Source organism: Lithobates pipiens, unplaced genomic scaffold (assembly GCF_037356315.1).
Source record: "Lithobates pipiens isolate NorthernLeopardFrog02 unplaced genomic scaffold, aLitPip1_a1.2 Scaffold_91, whole genome shotgun sequence".
Taxonomy (NCBI): Eukaryota; Metazoa; Chordata; class Amphibia; order Anura; family Ranidae; genus Lithobates; species Lithobates pipiens.
This window is the reverse complement of record NW_027507914.1, coordinates 807,030-819,192: the sequence shown is the minus strand read 5'-3', so window position 1 is coordinate 819,192 and position 12,163 is coordinate 807,030. Positions and strand designations below refer to the sequence as shown.

At 41.9% G+C, this 12,163-nt stretch overlaps 1 pseudogene; it reads right to left on the bottom strand.

Moving 5' to 3' along the window:
- Window positions 1–3,614: 3,614 nt before the first annotated feature.
- On the bottom strand, window positions 3,615–4,589 carry LOC143973674 (C3a anaphylatoxin chemotactic receptor pseudogene; annotated as a pseudogene).
- Window positions 4,590–12,163: the final 7,574 nt, after the last annotated feature.

Below are 12,163 nucleotides of genomic sequence, written 5' to 3'. Positions count from 1 at the left end.
GTGCATACTTTTCACCCATTGATATGCCTTTATGTTGGCGAAAGTACGATTTATCGCGCCAAAATTAATTGCTCTTAATGGCCAGTTCTAAGACTTCGATAATAAATTTGTCTTGTGGACCTTTTAGTTCTGATGATCCGTTTAGGACCCATTCCACGGCCCCCAAGGCATCAGCTTGTCCAATATTTGTGTAGAGGGAATCTACGTCTGGAATATGCAGTTCAGCTTTGGGCTCCAGTTCACAAAAAGGATATCGGGGAACTGGAGAAAGTGCAGAGAAGGGCAACCAAACTGATAAGAGGAATGGAGGAGCTCGGCTATGAGGAACTAAATGTATTCTCTCTTGAGAACAGGAGATTAAGGGGGATATGATCACCATGTATAAATACATAAGGGGGGATATGATCACCATGTATAAATACATAAGGGGGATATGATCTCCATGTATAAATACATAAGGGGGAATATGATCTCCATGTATAAATACATAATAGATTAAATAATATACACTGATTTGGGTTATTTTCACCTAATAAATGTAGCAGAATACAATACATATTATATAAGGAAATACATTTATGAAGAAAGATTATTTATTTGCAAAATTTTAAAACAGAAACAAAAAAAATCACAATGTTTTTTTTCAAAATTTTCAGTCTTTTTTTATTTATTTAGCAAAAAATAAAAACCTCAGCAGTGATTAAATACCACCAAAAGAAAACTCTATTTGTGTGAAGAAAGAAAAAGGATAAAAATATCATATATATACAGTGTTACATGACCGAGCAATTGCCATTCAAAATGTGACAGAGCTGAAATTTGGCCTGGGCAGGACGGGGGTGAAAGTGCCCGGTATTGAAGGGGTTAAAAATGTGCTGGGGACTCTCTTTTATTGTGTTGTGTATTGGGGTGCTCACATGTACCCGCAGATCGAGGCTGCCGCCATTTTTTTTTTTTTTTTGGGATTCGGTGCAGACACATCACCGGGAGTCTTCAGGTGTCTTGTAAAGGAGATGTCTGGGCTTCTGGGGTGTTGCTTCCTCTAGGTGAGCCTCCTCTCTGTTTGTGAATTGCTATATATGTCCCATAGTTGGGAACTCAGATAGTCCAGGGTATGGGACCACACTTACCAGAGGTGCCTTCATGCGGCAGTACGGCTTCTACATGTACAGTATTTACAAAATGTATGCAACAAAATCCTCTGTTTTTAACCCGAGTGACTGAAATAGATTATTATTAATATATTATTATTATATTATTATTATCAGGGAATTTTGCTCACAGAATAGGTGCAGGTACTCCCAACTTCTGAGTCACCTCTTGTCTCCGCCCCCTACCCACCTCTGAGCAATGTCCCTTAGTTCCACCCGCTACCCGCCTCTCAGTACCGCCCCTTTTGGAGAATATGCAACCAAGTATTAACTTAAGGACCGAGCCTCTTTCTGAGATTTGGTGTTTACAAGTTAAAAACATTTTATTTACTAGAAAATTACTTAGAACCCCCAAACATTATATATATTTTTTTCTTACGCCCTAGAGAATAAAATGATGGTCCTTGCAATACTTTATGTCACACCGTATTTGCGCAGCAGTCTTGCAAGTGCACTTTTTTGGGGAAAAATACACTTTTTTTTAATTAAAAATAAGACAACAGTAAAGTTAGCCCAATTTTTTTTTTTATATTGTGAAAGATAATGTTACGCCGAGTAAATTGATACCCAACATTTCACGCTTCAAAATTGTGCTCCGCTCGTGGAATGGCGACCAACTTTTACCCTTAAAAATCTCCATAAGCGACATTTAAAAAATTCTACAAGGTTGCATGTTTTGAGTTACAGAGGAGGTCTAGGGTTAGAATTATTACTCTTACTCTAACGATCACGGCGATACCTCACCCTGTGTGGTTTAAACACTGTTTTCATTTGCGCATGCTACTCATGTATGCGTTCGCTCCTGCGCGTGAGTTTGGTGGGATGGGGCGCGTTTACATTTTTATTTTATTTTTTTCTTATTTATTTTACCTTTTATTTTTTATTTTTACACTATTAAAAAAAAAAGAAAATGTGTCACTTTTATTCCTATTACAAGGAATGTAATAGAAAAAAATAGAAAAAACATGACAGGACCTCTTAAATATGAGATCTGGGGGGTCAAAATGACCTCACATCTCATAGTTACACTAAAATTAAAAAAAAAAAAAATTAAAAAAGAAATAATTAAATGTCATTTGAGAAAAAAAAAATGTTCATTTAAGAGTTATGGGCAGAAGCAAAATTGTGAAAAATTTTCCCCTCACTTGTCTCCATGCCCAACTGGAAGAAGGATCGGATCGCCTCCGCCGCTGCCACTTTTATCTGAAAGAGGACCGCCCGCTGAAGAAGAGGATACCGGGGTGATGGTAGCTGCCATAACAACGATATTCCTCTTCAAAGTAGCGGCATAAAACGACGGCGGGCGGTCCGTAAGTGGTTAATTTGTGATTCTAAGTAATATATATGGAATGTGCTAATAATAACAAGAAAACCAGTAAAATGGATCCCCTGCAACCAGCAACAATAGACCCCCTCTCTCAGCAACAATAGAAACCTTCAGCAACAATAAATCCCCAAGCAACAATAGATTTGAACAGCAAAAATAGATTCCCCCAGCAACAATAGATCCATTTCAGCAAATATAGAACTCACCCAATAGCAACAATAGAATTATCAACACCTACAGTACACTTCCTTGGGAACAATAGACCCTCCAGCAACAATAGTTTCCCCCACAACAATATAGCCCACCAGCAAGAACAGATCAACTCCAGCAACTATAAACCCCCACTGGTAACAATAGATCTCCTATCAGCCAGTATGAATAAATCTTCTAGCAGGCAGCAACAGTAGATCCCTTCTGAAATTGTAGACCCCTCCCAGCAACCAAGAAACCCCAAACAACAAAAAAAAAAGCCCCCCAGCAACCATAGATTTCAGCAGCAAAAATAGACCCCCTCCCCCCACCCGCAACAATTGATGCCCCCAATAACAATAGATCCCTAAGCAGCCAGCTTTAATAGCCCTTTAGGACACCCCAGCACCCGTTGTCATTACATACATTTAGTGCAGGAGGTGCCGGAACCTCATTCCCCCACATTCCTGCTGAAATAAAGCCCTATTTATTATTACCGGTATTATTATTATTATTATTATTATTATTATTTTGGTGGGTAGTATACATGTATATATACACTGTATATGTCATTGTTATTTTACATCTGCAGAAGCCAGTTTCCTGGCTGTCATCTTTATCCTCTTCCTTCACTACTATGTGTCCCATGCCCTGAACAAGTAAAGAGATAAAGATTTCTGACTTTACAGATAAGCAGACTTGTTCCGGCTTAGTGATTGGTGGACAGATTGGACAACTTGGAGGGGGGAGGGGGGGGTGCACATATACTGATAACACCTATCACCCCAAATGGCCAATAAGCACTAAGCCCTGATGCCATGTGACTTATTCATGACATACAGTATGGCCGCCCTAACACGCAATGATAAGATTTTGAGAAGGCAGTTCATTACAATCACTAATAAAGCTAAAAATGCGCTAAAACATCTACAAATCCATTCCATACATTATATCGGGAGTCCTTCTTCTTCTTCTGGGGTGTGCTGGTCCTCATTGCCTGGTGGGGATAATAAGTTCTCCCCAAATATATTTTGTATGATCTCGCCAATAGACTGTCTCAGCTTCTGCTTCATATTTCTCCCCATGAAGACGTAGAGTATTGGGTTGACGCAACTATTGAACATGGCCAGAGACTGTGCGAGAACGGCCAGGATGTGCAATACCTCATTGGCTGTGTATAGCAGGGTTACTCCCATGATGTGGTAGGGGGCCCAGGTGATGAAAAACACGACAATAACACTTATTGACATCTTGATGGTTTTTCTACCTACTTCAGAAAATCTGATATTTTTTACTGCAAAAGCCAGATGAATGTAACAGATACAAATGATAATAAGAGGGATCAGAAATTCAAACATTGCACATGTGAGATAGAAGGGCTCTATTATGAGAGGTTCTGAATAGCAGACGGTGATGTTATGAAAGGTGACATATGTATTGTAGATGGCGGTAGGCAGACACATCACGAAGGACAACATCCAAATAGCCAAGCATATCATCCACGCCATTTTGATTCTTCGGTGATTTCGGGCCCACACGGGATGGACAACCAGAATCCATCGGTCAATGCTGATGGCCACCAGGGTGAGGACACTGGTGTACATGTTAAGGATGAGGATGAAAAATAACATCTTGCAGAGGGCAAGTCCGTACAGCCATGAGGAGTAGAAGGACTGCACTACAAATAATGGAAGACACAAGCAGCACATGACATCGGCCAGAGCAAGGTTCCCAAACCAAACAGTGGTCACGGTCCGCTCCATCTTCACTCCAGTAACCCAAAGCACCAGAGCATTGCCGGGGACACCCACAAGAGTAGTGAGAGATAAAACCAAGATGGGGAACATGAGCACAGGGCTGTAAACCGCGGTTGGTTCCATTTCACTGCTGACATTGAACATCTTGTTTACCTGTAAAGACATCAAGAGTTACTTCATCTGTCTGATAATTACTCTATTCAGGGCTTTTTGTCTGCCATTCCGGCACCTATGGAAGCCCTCTTCACCCGGACAGTGCGGGTTTTGAATGGGGTTTCCAGTGCAGGCGTCTCCCTCCCCTGCCTGCGATGTTCAGCGCTCTGCCCGAGTCCCCGGCGCTGTGTGAGTTTTGCGGTGCAGTGTTGTGTAAAGCACACAGTGTGCTGTGAGGCGGGGATGGGGGTGACGAAGCGCACCAGTGTCTGCTCAGTGTAGAGTCTGCAGACACACAGCCCCGGCCTCTTCCCCTCTGCAAGCCGAGTATGCATACCTCCCAACATTTTGAGATGGGAATGAGGGACACCTACTACCAATCGTATGTAGGCAAGGGACACGCCCTCACTGCCCCACCCCTTTAAAGGAGAATTAACCCCAAAAAACAAAATACAAAAACATAGTTGGGGGAGGGGCACACCCTAAAATGCGTTTAGATTCAAGATGGTGCTGCTACAAGACCAACAAACGGTACAAAACAGATTATAGCGCACTCATTCAAGAATGACATAATGGACTACTATGCGATGCGATACGATGCGATGCAATGTGATGCAATTTGATGCGATGCATAGTAGTCCATTATGCTTTACCTTTGCAGGGAATGAAAGAGTAAGTAAACTCATCAGGGTTTACTTCCTCTTTAAGACCAGAGCACTTTTTGCGATTCGGCACTGCGTCTCTTTAACTGACAATTGCGCGGTCGTGCGACATGGCTTCCAAACAAAATTGATGTCCTTTTTTTCCCACAAATAGAGCTTTCTTTTGGTGGTATTTGATCACCCCTGCGGTTTTAATTTTTTGCGCTATAAACAAAAATAGAGCGACAATTTTGAAAAAAATGCATTATTTTTTACATTTTGCTATAATAAATATCCCCAAAAATGTATAAAAAACATTTCTTCCCCTCAGTTTAGGCCGATACGTATTCTTCTACATATTTTTGGTAAAAAAAAAATCGCAAAAAGTGATTATTGATTGGTTTGTGCGAAAGTTATAGCGTTTACAAAATAGGGGACAGTTTTATGGCATTTTTATTAATCATTTTTTTTTTACTAGTAATGGTGGCGATCTGCGATTTTTATCATGACTGCGTCATTATGGCGGACACGTCGGAAATTTTTGACTCATTTTTGGGACCATTGTCATTTATACAGCGATCAGTAAATGTGTGTGCGCCGGTCTGGGAGTGGTTACAAACACCTGAACATATAAAAAAAATACGTGGGTTTGGTCACACTATACGGTCATATAGTGCTAAGCCCACTCACTGCGACAAAGTACCCCGAATTTGTGGGGGCCCCAAAAAAGGTTACTCCAATCCACAATGGCTTATTTTTACCACCACTATTCCTTTATATTGGCTTTTAAAATTTACAAATGCTGCAAATTTAGAATTTGGATGAAAGGTTTAGCTCTGGGAAACACTTTTTGAAAGATAAAAAGTGCATTTTATATACAACTATATGGATCAGTCCAACATGAGGGACAAATGAGGGGGAAAGAGGGACAGAGGGATATTGCTCCAAATCCAGCACAGTCCCTCCAAATCAGGGACAGTTGGAGGCTATGGAGTATGTGACCTGTCCGGAGTGCGGTTTGCACAGACAGAGCCTTCTTGACGCACAAGCCAAGGGACACGACAGCTGGGTGGGTGCAGAGCTGAGGGTCCTTCCTTTCCTCGGCTTGACCGCGTTTTCGAGTGTATGGGTCCTCGTAAAAACCCTGTTGTTCATAATTGGCAATGGGTTGATTATAAGGATAAGGAGAGGGTCCGTATCCATTATATGTGCTGTCGGGATCTCTCATATCACCAAGTGGCAGAAATCTGTTTTGTGTGGGGACTGAAGCATTGTCCTGATGTTGTGGACCCCCATTGTAAAACAACAATCGACATGGCGAAATATGAGAAGGAAATGTTTAGGATTTTAAGTGAACCAGGAACGTACAAGATACTGCCTAGCAACCCCACTAATGTTTACAAAAGACAATTGAGTGACCTCATTAATAGGGGTCATGAACAAAAAATGTTGAATAACAAAGAAAGAGCCTTTCTAGTCCCCCTATCTCCACAAATACCTACCATTTATTTTTTGCCCAAAATTCATAAAGATCCTGTTAACCCCCCCGGTAGACCAATAGTTAGTGGTATCAATTCAGTAACCTCCCGTATAGGCCCCTATATAGATTTTTATCTACAGCCCCTTGTTAGAAAAATACCATCTTATTTAAAGGATACAGGCGACACTATTAGGAAATTAGAGGGTGTCCATTTACACGGCCAATATATCATTGCTACTGCGGACGTTGCGTCCTTATACACGTACATACCACAAGGGAGAAGTATAGAGGTGGTACGCCATTTTTTGGATCAGGAGCAATCCCTTGCATCTTTTCAACGTGAATGCATCATTGAATTGTTGGAGTTTGCGACTGGCCATAGCTATTTTTGGTTTAATGGCCAATATTATTTACAACAAAGGGGTGTCGCTATGGGAGCAAAATTTGCCCCCAGTCTTGCGAACCTCTTTATGGCAAAATGGGAGGAGGATGTCGTCTATGCCCAACGGAACCCATCATTGGTTCTGTGGGTTAGGTATATAGACGACATCCTCCTCCTATGGGGTGGTACCCCCCCCCAAACACTCTCTGAGTTTTTTGAAATTTTGAACTCTAACGATAGGGGTATTGTATTGACCTATCAAATGAGTACTGAAAAAATGTATTTCCTTGATCTCGAAATAGGAATAACAACTAACGGTTTTGAGTTTAAGACACATTTCAAATCCACTGATCGCAATAGTTTTATCTCTATGGATAGCTGTCACCATAGAACATGGCTGAGCTCAATTCCACAAAGTCAACTTATTAGACTTCGTCGGAATTGTACTGACCTAGAGACCCTTCATGCCCAGGCAAATATTCTAAAACAACGTTTTCTAGACAAAGGATATCAAGCAGCTGTTTTGGATGAACAACTACAAAAGGTTGCCCAAACCAACAGAGAGTCCTTGTTACAGGTCAAAACATCACAAGAATCTGGTGACAATTTCAAATGGGCTTTACTTGCCACATTCAATATTCAACATAGACAGGTTAAAACCATTTTGAATAAGCACTGGGATATCCTCAGGAATGATTCCATCTTGGGCCCTAAACTTCCTGAAAAAGCTAGAGTTCTCTTCAGAGGCGCACCATCCTTACAGAGTAAAATAGCACCTAATATTATCAACCCACCGGCTCGTCCCTCTTTCTTTCACAATCTTATTGGATATTGTCACGATCGTCCTGGCGTCTCGTTTGCGCATGAGAGACTTACCCACAGAGGTTTGTTGTCAAGGACCCGTCGTGCTCCGTTAACGCGCGCTAGAGCGATCGGACGCACTCGCGTCGGCTTGAACGAACGCACGCGTGCACGTGGGGGCACGAACGGGCGCACGTCCACTCGCGCACACTGACTCGTCGTGCGACCGTTTGGCGCCCTACAGTCTTCTTAAGGCACTTGCTCCCTTCCACTCGTGCTGACCAGTCTACAGCGCGTTCGGAGATCCTACTACCCTATACCTGTATCTGTTACCTTAGTTCCTGTTACCCGGCTTGACCTTGACCCTGATCCGTTGCTGCCTGCCTACGACCTCCTGCTTGTCTGACTACGCCTCTGCCTCATCCCTCCTGTACCACGTTGACCGCTACCTGCTGACCCGGCCTGTACCCGACTCTGCTGTTCCTACCTACCTGGTTGGATATCCTGTGACTGCTGTACCCGCTGACGTCCGTCTGCCAGCCAGTCTACCACTTGTGCCTGCCTACACCAGTCTCTTGTCTTCAGCTTCATCTGCTCGCTGTTGGTGTCCTGCTGCCCATCCGGACCAGCATATACCCGCCAGGCACTTGTGCCCCCTGAACTTTTGAGCTTCTGTTACCATCTCCAGGGGTTCTTTAGCCAGGGGCTACGAGGGGCCGCTTCCTGCATTCCGGGCTCGCCTACTAGGTACGTGACAGATATTTCCCTTGTAAGAGATGTGTTGTGTGCCAACACAATATGTCAGGGAGACAGAAGACTCTAGAATTTAGATCAACGGTCACTAATAAAAAATATTCCATTAAGTCCTTTTGCACGTGCAGTACTAGGTATGTGGTATATTTAATAAATTGCCCTTGTGGGGTGCAATATGTTGGTCACACCACGAGAACTTTTACCATCAGGGTAGGAGAGCATATTTCTTTGATTAAGAGTAAAGATCCCAAACATACTGTTCCCAGACATTATAGGGAGTTCCACAATAGTAACCCAGAGGGCTCTCAGTTTATTGTGATTGACAAATATACTCCATCGTGGAGAGGTGGAGCTATGATAAGAGGAATCTCAAGACTTGAGACGTATTGGATTTATGAGCTCCAGTCCCACTCCCCGTTCGGTATGAACGTGGAGTGGGACATCAATGCCTTCATTGATGACTCTTGATACATTTGTATTTAGGTGACCAATTGTTTGATTTATTTTGTATATGAATTTTTTTTTTTCCTTTTTTATTGTAAACGGGATCTATCCCTTCGTGTCATTCCAGTGCAACACCTCTGTCCCTTTTTGGCTAGGCTTGGGGGAAACAAAAGATTTTTTTTTTTGGGGGGTTGCTGGGTGGTTTTTAGCTTGTGGTTTTGATGGTAATCTCTGCCATTAAGCAGAATATAGGGTTAGTATAACATTTAGGGTCACATGTCCATTTCAAGACAATTTCATTTATTTATATCTCGGCGGTGAGATATATATATGTTTTACATTTATGTAATACTTAAAATTGTCAGGTTTTTTCCTTAAAATTCCCTCCTAAATTTGTTATACGCCGGCGCGTGTTATACGCCGATAAATACGATATATATATATATATATATATATATATATATATATATATGCATCATAGGTGTTGTATGTATGTGTATATATATATATATATATATATATATATATATATATATATATATATATATATATATATAGATAGATAGATAGATAGATAGATAGATAGATATAGTAACATGGGGGATGTTTAACTCAGTAGTAGATGCCTTTTCAGTAAGTTCACAGCGAACAGGAACTTTAGTTTAAGGGCATGGTAGCCCACTTTTATTAAAAGGAACAAAATAAAGTTCACACATGCACTTGGTTGCCCACACAGGGGTTCTTCTCCCAAAAACAATACATGAAAAATGCCAAGCCACCTGGCTCTCTTCAGCAGCACTGCCACCTAGGCTTTACACTTCAGCCCTCTTGGCCTTATAACAGGGTTCCCCTACAACTACTGTACCTCTTTTCAGCTTCCTTGCTGCTCAGGCCTTCCACTTCAGGCTCTCATCTGTCTCCTTAGATGCACACAGCTTCAACACACACACAGCGTCTATGTAGAAAGCAGTCCCTCACTGCTCTGATCCTCATATTTGGGTCTCTGGCTTTCTCTAGTGCACACCTGCACTCTCTGGACTCCTGGAGACCTCCTGTCTCTCTGGTGAAGCCCAGAACCCTAATCCTAACTCTGCTATAAGCCCAGGTGCCCACCTGCTCAATAAACTAGCCAGACTCTTGGCTGTTCCAAAAACCCAGTCCCAGGATTGGAGATTCCATCCCACCCATAACGCTATGGAATCTCCGGGCTCCGGGTCCCCAAGTGGATTTTACAAACTTTGGAGGAAACTGATAAAACAGATTCCTCCACATTAAATACCCCTGGTGCCCCTCAACCTGCCTATCTGAGAAAACTAGATACATTGTGACGAAAGGTCCCTACACTCTGATTGAGTGCTTTCGTCATATACCACTTCCTCCCAGCCTGAATATAGATATCAGATATTCCATCCGCTCACAAGCACAAAACAAGACGACACTTGCTTAGCTGCTCAACATGGACTGATTTATTAGGACCAAAATGACAAGTATTTATAATACAGTAGAAGGGGAGGTCACCCCTCCTGATCATTTATTCTAACAATACAACTGTAGCCAGAAACAGAATTAACCTGAGCTAATTATCTAAATCAACACTCAGACTAGTTGACTGAGGGATAAGACTTTTCGGCTTCTAACTCACTAACAATTCAATACACATTACCATAAACATCAACATGGGGTTAAGTAGCACAAACAACAACGTGTGGAATACTCTTACAAGTCAGACTAAACTTATTTACATCATACAAGACAACAGACAGGTGGCTGGAGTTCATGACATTAGCATCTGACAGTGTGTGTCCCAACAGCATGAGACAACACACATTATATATACATATATACAGCATTGAATCCAGGGGCCAAGTCCTGGGGGAAAAAGCGTGGGAACTCCCACCCAAGATCCACTCCCCCACCAAAAAACAAACAAAAAAAAGGTATGCTCATATGCATATATATTTCACAGAAAATACAGTACAACATTTTTGTAAAGTGCCAGTTTACAAAAACAAAATAAGTTAACTTGTCAAACTGAATAATCAACACAATGGGTGATGATCTTTCCCTCGCAGGGAATTTCTAAGCCCTTGTACACACGGTCGGATATTCCGATGGACAATGTCCGATAGGACTGTGTTGTCGGATAATCCGACCGTGTGTGGGCTCTATCAGACTGTTTCCGTTGGAGTATCCGACTGACCAAGTTTTCCAACTTGGCTATAAAATTTTCCGACAACATGCTCCGATCGGACATAGTCCGATCGTGTGTAGCCTACTCCGACGGACAAGGTGCCACGCATGCTCACAATCAAATTCGGACACGAAAGCGCTCCCTCAGGTAAAACTACCTGAGGGATCGTAATCGATATAGCACATTCGTCGCGCTGCAATGTTAAATATTCTTTCATGCAGCGCATTCTCTTATTCTTTACAATGCTGCAAGAATGAACTTGTTTTGATGCTCATATTCCCACACACTTCTCCCGAATGTATTTCTTTATTCTTTTTACTCATTTCAGCAATACAATATTTTAAATCGTCACATCTACACAATCTTTTAATTTTGTTTTTTAATCAACATCTCCTTTTTTGACAGTTTGCTCATCTTTGCATTTTGTTGGGTGTGTATTGTGTGTCAACTTACCACAACACCATTATTATCTTTTAAATTTTTTATTTTTTTTTGATCTACAGGAGGTTGTTTGGTGTTGGTGCCCCCAGTTATTCGTTTCACTTTGTATTTTTGAAATGTACCTGCCTGCTCACAAATAAACTGTCCTTTTTGAAGTAAAACACATAGGCAAGTATTTCTTCAACCAAAAAAAAACTTTATTTAGGTGTCAGTAACAAATAAAGAGGGAGGCAGCGCTGGAGAAACTGGGGAGATTAGCAAAGTCTTTGGCCCCCAGGGCACACATCAACTATTTAAACGCCAAAATTGGTGGCCTGAGGAGTACATGTCTGAGGGAGAGAAGTCTGGTCCTGAAGTCCAAGAAACCCAGAACAGCAGCAGATGACATCTATGTTCCCAGGCTGTGGTACTACAAGAGGCTGTATCTTCTGTCAGACCAGACTGAACCCAGGT